General features: G+C 35.2%; 1 long non-coding RNA gene across 1 annotated transcript; it reads right to left on the bottom strand.

The window, feature by feature from the left end:
• Nucleotides 1-3872: 3872 nt before the first annotated feature.
• Nucleotides 3873-5387, bottom strand: LOC138857941 (uncharacterized). Its single transcript, XR_011397170.1, has 3 exons — nt 4429-5387; nt 4292-4359; nt 3873-4174 (listed from the first exon to the last, which is right to left on the bottom strand). It is a non-coding gene; the product is annotated as an uncharacterized lncRNA (long non-coding RNA).
• Nucleotides 5388-10006: the final 4619 nt, after the last annotated feature.

The following is a 10006-nucleotide window of genomic DNA, read 5'->3' as shown; positions in this document are numbered from 1 at the left end:
TCATCCTTTCATGGGCTTCTTCAGTTTTGGGAACAAAAAAGTCACAGCATGATGAATACGGTGACTGTGGCACCATTAATTGGTAGTTTTTGACCAAATACGAGGTTTGTTCAAAAAGTAGGGCGAATTTTGAATTTTCTACTACGTGTATCGCATCTTCACCGATATCTACTTAAATAACTATTAGCGTTAATGCATTATGTCTCGGGGTGATTACTTTCATGAATAAATAAACACTTTCTTAAGAAATATAAAATTCGCGCTACTTTTTGAACAAACCTCGTGTTTTGCGGTAGGCTGTATATCTTTTTGGTTGCCCTAGTCGATAATGCACTTCTTCTATAGAGAGACCTATCTAACTAATTTTATTTGTTCATCATTATAAAGATCAATACTTGAATTCCACACAAAAAATGTGATACATATGCGGAATATCATGATATATATACATGAAAGCGTTGCTTCTGTCATGAAGTGAGAAAAAGTATTTAAATAACCGGGAGATAGTTCGATTTTGAGAAATGAAGCATTTTTAGAGACTTCAAAGCAGAATTTTTCTGCTTCAAAACATACAATTCAAATATTAGTTAGAAAATCGCATGCTACAGAAAAGTTGTGGTATAAAATAGTCGAATACTAATAGAGCACTCTTGGATATAATCTTATTACAACAAATATATGTTTGAAACTAAACAATATTTTTACATAAAAATGTGTATATATATTAATGTGTATACATATTTACATATGTAAGTAGGTAAATTTGGAAGCTTCGCCTGGTTCCGCTAGAGTGTTTATATTATTTTACCAAAAGTTTCGAATTAGTGAAGTTCAATGATCTCATAAAAGAAAGTTTCTTTCTTTAGTGGAATTGTGCGCGCAAAGAAAATACTCGCAGTTATACACACAAACATACATACAGCCATTTAAGTATGTAAAATTGGTTAACACTATCTGTTCATTACGCCAACATTTCTTCTTTTGGCCAATAACACAATAATAGCAACAACAACAGCCACTGTTGTTTGTTTGTTGTCAGCACAGCTGTTTGCTATTTACAGTTGCGCGCTATGCTTTTTGGGGCCACCAGACAAACGGACGAACAGTCGCTTCAGTCGCTTATTCATGTTGGCGTCTTCGATGCCACTTTCCACAGCACAGCCACAAGCGAAACGCCGTCAGTTGATGTGTAAAAATTGCGTGCGCCGCCGCGTTGCGATCACCGGCATTGGGTCAATGCACCTGCTGCCGTGCTGCTCCTATTAAATGGTGCGCGCACACACTTTCATGCATAAATATTTGCTATGCTTGCTGCTGTTGCTGTTGCGTCGTCGCGTGATTGCTGCTCGTAAAATATGGAAATGTTTACAGCGGTATTTCGCTTTGGAAAGACTTTCTCCAACGCAGCACTCACCGTCACTTGAAGAGTCGATTGTTCGTGAAGTTAACGCAATTCGTTGGATTTTTATGTATTGTAAAATTCGTGTCACTTCAGCATATGCAACTGGCAGCGGTGCGCCGCAAGTTATCGAAGCAATGCGGGTGAAGTGAATTAATTGCGATATTTTTGTGTCCCACAAAGGTTTACATAAATTTCAAAAGACATGAGTGTATGTAGATATGTATGCACTAATGTACGGGTACATGTGTATGTGTGTACGAGTGTGTTTGTGTTAATTGTCTCCTGGCAGATTTATTAGATAATCTTGAATACGTTTAGATTGATGAATCATTTGTTATTGTATTCGCTGAATTCAAACAGGAGATGGTGGTTTTCGGGGAGAATGTACATACCTACATATGTTTTTTTTATAAAAGTATGAGTCATAACTTTTATTTACCTAAATATTAATATACCTAGAATTTTTAAATGTAAATAAATTTTCTTTTAATTTATTTGAGTGCTTCCGCAATACTTAAAAAGCCTGTTAAAAGAACATTTCGTTCGTTTACGAGAGTAAAGAAAAGAGCGATAAGCCTTAAACTTTAAGAACCGAGTTTAAATAAATACTTATTTACTAGTTCTTACTATATAATTAGTATTCCAGATAATTAAGTTCTCAGTAACTTTAATGATAAAATGGGCTGAGCTGGCAAGTTTATAGATATTCAAATCAGCGACTACTCTGGAAATGTGTTAAGATGCCTAAGATGAGTAAGCATAATATAGTAAAATAAAATTCTTTTTTTTTTTTGAATCGAGAGAGGAATAGAGAAAAAAGTTCCGCTAATATAAATATAATTTTGCGCTACTTGGAGAGGTTACACTCACAGCTGCTTCAGAAGCGGGAGGCATATTCGGATAAAGAGGCATAAAATTCGTTGACAATTAAATTTGCAATTGGATCTCAACAAAGGTTTGAAAAGTGGATAGGGTTCACTAAGATCAATAAGCACTTGGCATAGCCTTTAGGATCTGCTTGAACAGAAAGATGATTGTGAGTACAGCAATGAAACATTTCAATTCGTTAGCAATGCTGTTATCGAGTTCGTCATCTTCTCTATATATTTCAGAAACTTTCTTGAAGAATTCGGACGCCATTTGAGTGGCAATCCAGTATCTTAAACAATCCAAAACATTGCACAGGAATTGCAGCAGAAATTGAACAGCAAATTATTTCCATTGTGGGGTAAGATCGCTAGGAGCAATCGATCTTCCGGACTCGCTGAAGTTTGAGTAAGTAGTAAAAGCTCAATCGCTCGTAATGAGCACCGGTCTCTCTAACAATAAATGTCAAATTGCCTATAGTAGAGCTATTAGAATTTACACAAGTTGAGATTCGCAGTCAGAAAACACGATTGCAGTACTCACCTACTCCCCTACAAACGCCACAATAACAGCAAAAAAAAAGTTCCGAGTGCAAATATCAAAATGATGGCATCACTTGCGCTCTCATATACATATATTAATTAAAATGACCTCAACATTTCAAAACCTGAAACATGAAACATGAAAGACGAAGGAACACTGACTGGTCTGGCGGGAGTGTAAATTAATGTGAACACACTTTTTTGTTGTATTTCCCGTTCACTACTGGCGCACAAGTGAATGATCTGTACATTTATGAATTGAACCTTCACTTACCGGACAGTTCAATGGCAAATAACAATGCGAAGCGTCCATAAACATAACCGCAAACAGGGTAGAAGAGCATCGAAACTGTTTTTGAATTAAAAAATTGCTAAAAGTACATCTACCCTAAGGACTATCAATGGCGAATGGATCGTGACGTGTGCACACGTGCCAAATCAGACGAGCAATGAATGAGGAGTATAAGTGAAGGAAAGGAAAGCGAGCACAAATTATACATAAGTATAAAAGCGCCTAAATAAGACATTTAGTGGTGTACAAAATTTGTTAAAATGAGACACATTAAGAACGGAAAAGAGGTGGAGCAAACTGAGATTTACTTATATGGATTTTGTAAGTTCTTAAATACAATTTTTTCCAAACGAGTAACAAAGTTCGAAACAAAGGCGTATAAATTAATTGCATAAAAATAAACTTGATGGAAATGCGACCAACAACAAAAGCAACAACGCCACAATTACAAAGACAATGCACAAGCGCAAACGAAGATTCTCGCGTAGTACAGATAAACCAAAAGCTGCAGCAAAACGACACATGACAGGCAGAATCTGATTTATTTATAAAGCATTCACGCGTTCCTCTGCGCACACAACTAGGGGCAAGGTGAAGCAAAAAACTGCAAAAAATGCGAATTCCCTGATACTCCATTTGGCTGAATGACTAACTTCAACGAATGGAATTCTAGAAATTCGAGCATGTGCCTCAGGCGAGTACGTGCTGCATGGCTAACGCAGCGCACACCGAATCGGGCGGGTACAGTAATGCAAGAAAATGTGCGAAATATGGCTATGTTGGAGTCATCATGCTTGAGTAGCTTTTATTTCATCACTACATAAAAAGTGTTTATACATACATACATACATGCATACGCATACATATGTATGTATGCATGTATGAACGGCACACACCTCCAAACCGCTCGATGACGAAGTCTCCACAACTTTACGACGTCGCTAGTATGACGCATGCGAGCCCAATGACGATACTCTACCCAGCCGGTACGTGCATCTGTATGTGCTGGTAGCCATACTCATTAAATTTCCAGAATCAACTGACCAATACAAGGGGAATGACTACTGAAATCTGCAAATAAATAAAGCATTTTAAGGCGGCGGCAAACCATAAGTGTACAGTTCAAGAACTTAGCAACAACTAAGCGGCTAGTTGTGCGCTAATTGAGCAACAGTCAATGGACGCTACCTGATCTGCTCACAACACGCTCCAACAATTATGACAAGCCAATAAAAACAGCAGTGTCGGGAAAAAACCTTATGGAAATTGTAAAGCTATACAATCAAACATACACACATTTACATATATGGAAAAAAACAACTTACGAGTATATACGTTTGTATAGTATATTTTATTTACTTCCTAGTGCGCATTTTTTTGAAATTTTTTTTTATGAATCTCGTGCAACTATAAACAGATTTGAAGCAAGCGTGCTTTCATACTCATGAGCATGGTGGTTGGAGAGCCAGCGATCGCATGGGGAGAACGCTATACACGCCAACAGTTCCGATTGCCGGGCACTCACTGCTCTATCTTTGCAATATTTAGCTTTACGCTCACACAGTCGAGCGCCAAATGTTGCTGGCGTTGGCATATTACTGTGATTTCTCCGCAATGCCGCGTAGCTGTGGAGTGCGCGCTCTTTTTTCGAACGCGTCTGGCCAGTGTCGGTTAAATGTAACGTCGATTGCGTGAATTCAAAATTTTGAAAATTTTTCGTTACAACTACAAAATTTTAACGCTCTCTGCTCGGCAGCACACAAGCGGCTGCAAAATATCGTAGAGCCTTTTGTTGGCGCATTGCTGGCGTCCGTTAATTTGTGTTTGTGAGGTAAGTGTGAATGGTTGTTGTGTTGTATAGTTGTGGGGACTGTTAAGTTTGTGAGTGCGCGCTTTTTGTTGCTGGGGCTGTGTACGTTGGTTTTCGAATTGAATTTTTGCGCGCAGCCAACAAGTGGCGGTTATTTTTCGAATTGACTCACGTCTTTGCGCTATGGCGTTTCGGTGAAATACTACTTTTGAGAGCTTATGTATATACGCACATATGTATGTACATATGTAAGTATGTACAAAAGTTAGCAATATTTTTGCAATTTAATGAAATGTGTAAATGATGAATAAAAGTCTTTTGAAATTGTATCGGTACACAACTTCATACGTAAGTATAGGTGCATATGTACATTTGTATGTGTATATGTAAAGGTATTTTTTTAGCTTTCTAATACAATTTTACAACTCTCAGCCAAATTATAGTGAGACAATTCGAATTTATATAAATTAGTATGTACATACTCGTATACATATGTATGTAAGTATATGTTGAGGAACTTTCTGGTTAAGTAGCTTTAATTGTATGTTTTATATTTTAAACTGATTTTACTCCATCGACTCTTTAGCTTATTAACGGACTTTCTACTTAAGTTTTGGAATACTTAATAATACCGCGATCGTTCTAGTGATGCTTTTCTTGCTAAAGGTCAAGGGGTCACAATCTTCGGATATGTGATTATTATATTACTTAAGTATTTTTGGCACAGCATCGATGTTTTCTGGGACAAACACTCATTTTAGAGATCTTCACAATGTTCGATTAATTAACTAAAACTTTAAAATCACTGTGTCCAACGCTCAGAAGACGCTTGACAACTCAAAAAATATATAAAAAAAATCAGTAACATAAAAACAATCTTGCTACCAAGATAAAAAGAGAGTATTTATGAAAGGGTAAACTTTATAGACAATTCGAAAAATACGTTATAAAGTAAACAACCACAACCATCCCACAATGATCGAAATGCACCGCCAACAAGCAGCATGCACACCGATGCGTTCTCGATCACCAACCAGCGAAAATCACTTTATAAGAGTATAGCGGCAACATAACAGCTGGCTTAAATAGAGGGTTGGCGTTTTCAGAAGCGCAATAGACAATGCGATAGCGCAGGACTTGTGTTAGGTGATTTAACAACTACCTGTGCAACGTGCAACTTGCAACCCTTAAATTCGATTTTATATGTGATGCCCTGAAAGGATCTGCATGATGAATATTCTTGGGGGGTACCCGCATAGTGTACCCCACAACCGCAGTGGCAGTTAATATTATTATGAGTATCAAAAATCCCTCAGTTGTGCATGGAAATGTTTCTGGCACCGTAATAGTGTGCGTTAGAGCGAACTTTGTGGTTTACATGAGCGGAAAGGGAATTAAAATTATGAAATTCCGTCTTTGTTGCTGATACAATTTACTTAGCTACAATGAGTCTAATAAGACTGACGTGTATCTAACGAAATTTGCTTACTCGCTCTCTCAAATACTCGAAAGTAATTTTTAATATGATTTCTAAAGACCACTTCGAGAATAGCAAAACAACAACAAACAGGCATATAAACAAATATCGTTAATTGCTCTGATTTCATCAGCTTATGTTTTGTTAATGTAAAACACAATGTGACTTTTGTTTATCATCGTTTTTGTTATTGTTGACAGCGCGCTACTCCGCCGCTCTCCGCTTATCAGCTATTCTAGCCAATTAGTAGAAGAGCGAATGTTCTCAGAACTTCGCGAACAACACTAGGGATGTCGCCTACTGTTAGTTATAACAAATTTGGATGATAAAAAAGCTTAAGAATTATGAGTTGTTCTCAAAAGTTATGAATCAGCTTGTTTTTTGGAATTTTAAGATTTGCGTTTTGTTTATAAAAATTATGATAACAGTGGTGTTTACAATTTTTGTACTCTCGTTGTATTCATGTTTATTTATTTTTTATTGGTGAGTACGTGCTTGAGAGCAGGCATTAAAGCTGTTCTAGAATCAAAATATATGTCTGTTTGTGACAGTATAAATTATGGTGAAATTGTCCAGGTACAATTTAGAACTAAAGCGGGAACCCCACACCTCTACTGCACTGAAGTAAAATTGTGAAATATTGCAAAACAATTGCATTAACCCATGAAATCATTTGGAATCAGCTGTTGGAAACTGAATTAACTCTTTGTTTTCTGCACTGAAAAGCAAGTATCAGACTGAGCCTTATACTACAATTTAATAAATGTTTTTATTATTCAATTGTAAAAAAAGTTCTATATACAAGTTCACATTGTTTGTGGCATATACAATAAAAAATAGACGTACATAAGAATCGTTTTTTTTCGCTACAACGATTATTGTTGCGTTTAATTGTTGTTGAAGCCTATATATGACAGCAGCTGTGAAATGGTTAATATCATATTATAACGTTTATTCAGCCCAGTTGTTCCTTACTCTCACACACTTTCATATTGAGTACCTACATATACATACATATGTAGATATATATGTATATACATATAAGCATATCTAATTTTTCTAATGTATTTCATCATATTTCGAAAGTATTCCGTTCAAGTCCAAAGTATTGCAAACTAGTGTTAATTTTTGCCATTTGCTATTGAGTCTTCTGTGCGTAAATAACAATGTATAGTATTTAAGCATATTGTACAAAAAAATATATTTTTTTATAATTCACGAACATACAAATGTACGCCTATAATTGAATGCATATTTTGATTTTTAAACTCGAATTTTTAATAATTTTTCCAATCGGCAGTTTTAAGATAATTTTACATTTTTAGTGATTCTTACAAAATTTTTTTTTGTAAAACCAAATATCATTTTTGTTTACTAAGTAAGTCACAGACTTTTTGCCAATAACTGTTCAGACACTCACATATTGTGTCGATAAAGCCATAATAACTTTTCTAAATTAAGCTAATAATAAAACATAAAAGTGTAAAAGATACGCCTGATTTTCAAATAACCTTATTAAGTAATACCTATCTACAAAATATACTTAACGCAAATAAAATAATTCAATAAATAATTAATCAATTTTTTACTCCATTAACCATTTTAACTTATTAAAATATTATATATAGACGTTTAGTTCAGTTGTAACATTACTTGCTTATGTAAACACCACCACCCTAACAAAATTCTTCCGCATACTTACACACAAACTTTCTTTTGATCCTCAATTTCATTAAAATGAGCGATAACTGGCTGTTAGCGAATTTCCACAACGAAATAGTCATAGCTACAATGTTGCTGACGTTCAATGCTTTGCATTCGTGTCAATATGAATCTCAACATTTAATTTTGTTTATAGAAATGATTCGAACAGAAGCCGAAACACGGCTACAGATCAAACTGTTGAAATGTACGCACTACGCACGCGCAACTGTACACAGTTTCCGAGTGGTTACAATAAACGAACGTGAGTGACTGAGAGGTAAAAGAATAGTGATGGTAAAGAACTGACATGTACCTGCAAAGGTAATTACAATCGTAGGTACCTAAAACTAATTTTTCGTTAACCAAACTTTTAAAATTATTTAATGCATTATAAAGATGTTTTAAAATCATTTTGAACTATTTTTTTTTTCAGTCCAAGTTTTAATAAGTGACCTTAAAACCTTAAAAGTTTTTCAAATCAATATTCACCGTTGTATAATTTTTTTATGGTATTCGAAATTCTACTATGCATTATTAATTATATTTCTATATCTTCTGTGATTATACAAGTAATAGCAGTGGATCATTTTCTCTATTAAAATTCCACTATATACATAAGTATGTACATCTGACTACGTAAATATGTATAATATACCTAAATGACACTAGTGCTGCATTCCATAGCCACAAGTATTTAGGTAGAAACACCAATTGCGGTACCATTTAGTTACAGCTAAAATGTTAGACGTCACTAGTAAGAACACAAGCCAACGACTTTTATGTTGCTCCGCTTCAGCCGCATGTTGACAAAGGAATTTTTCCCAAAGTCTTACCTGAGCAAGCTAACAAAGCATAGTATTGAAATGTGGTGACCAGCAGGCAGAAACATTTGCAGTACCATGACATGTCCTGAGAGCGTGCTCTTACATACAAATAAACATACTAAGTAGGTTCGGCGTCAACTGTACTCATACAAACATTTCATATTTCAAAGCAATTCGAGCGGATGATTGCTTGTTTTGAGGGTTGAAATGTGACGAAATTTGTAGCTTGGAGAGAACGTATACATATGTATGGAAAGATGTAAGCAGAGGTCTCAAAGTCTCAATGAAAATGTGCATTTTCTCTGTCGGAATGGGGATGCTTTGGTAAGGTATTGATATTCGAGATATTCGATAATATTTTTTATTATAGCGAAAGGTGTTTTTGATTTGTTTTTGTAATCTACCTTGAAAATAAACTTGAAGGTTAACTGACGCGTGGGGTAATGAAGTTGTAATGATGACATATTGTACCCCTATACGTTTACGTACGAAATTGTAGACTAGGTAAAGCCTATTATTGCAATTTATTGTACATAAATTTTATATGAAATTTCTTTCCATTCATGGTTTATAAAAACAAAATTATGAAATACTCCTACATGTGCCTATAAAATACCGGTATAAGTTGTTTCATACAATTCTGACAGTCTCGTCTATTTTCGAATAATTTTGAAATCATTTTATTTTGAAATTATATTACTCAGCTGTTTTATCAAATAATTTAATATAATACTTTAACCTCACTACATATTCGCATTTGTTGCAATTATTTTCAAATGCAACACTCAGAGAGAGAACGCCGAAAAGTGCATAAGAAGAGAAGCCACAATACGGCCAGAATTAAAATATTGTATGAATTTGTGTACTTGAAAAAAAAAATTTATGTGAGAGGCCCATATAAAAACGTAGTGTTAAGAAACAACAACTACAATATCGAATTATACCAAGAGAGTGCGAGTGAGTGCGATTCTTTGCATCTCTGTTGCTTAAAAGTACCACCATAATGTAATGTGAGAAGCATAAGATGTGAGAGAGAGAGAGCGTGTGCGAACAGAGCAGCCAAAGCAAAAGAGCTGAAGAGGTCAGCA

This window comes from Bactrocera oleae, chromosome 6 (genome assembly GCF_042242935.1).
Source record: "Bactrocera oleae isolate idBacOlea1 chromosome 6, idBacOlea1, whole genome shotgun sequence".
NCBI classification, from domain to species: domain Eukaryota; kingdom Metazoa; phylum Arthropoda; class Insecta; order Diptera; family Tephritidae; genus Bactrocera; species Bactrocera oleae.
Note: the sequence above shows the minus strand (reverse complement) of the source record. Positions and strands in the feature narration are given on the sequence as shown.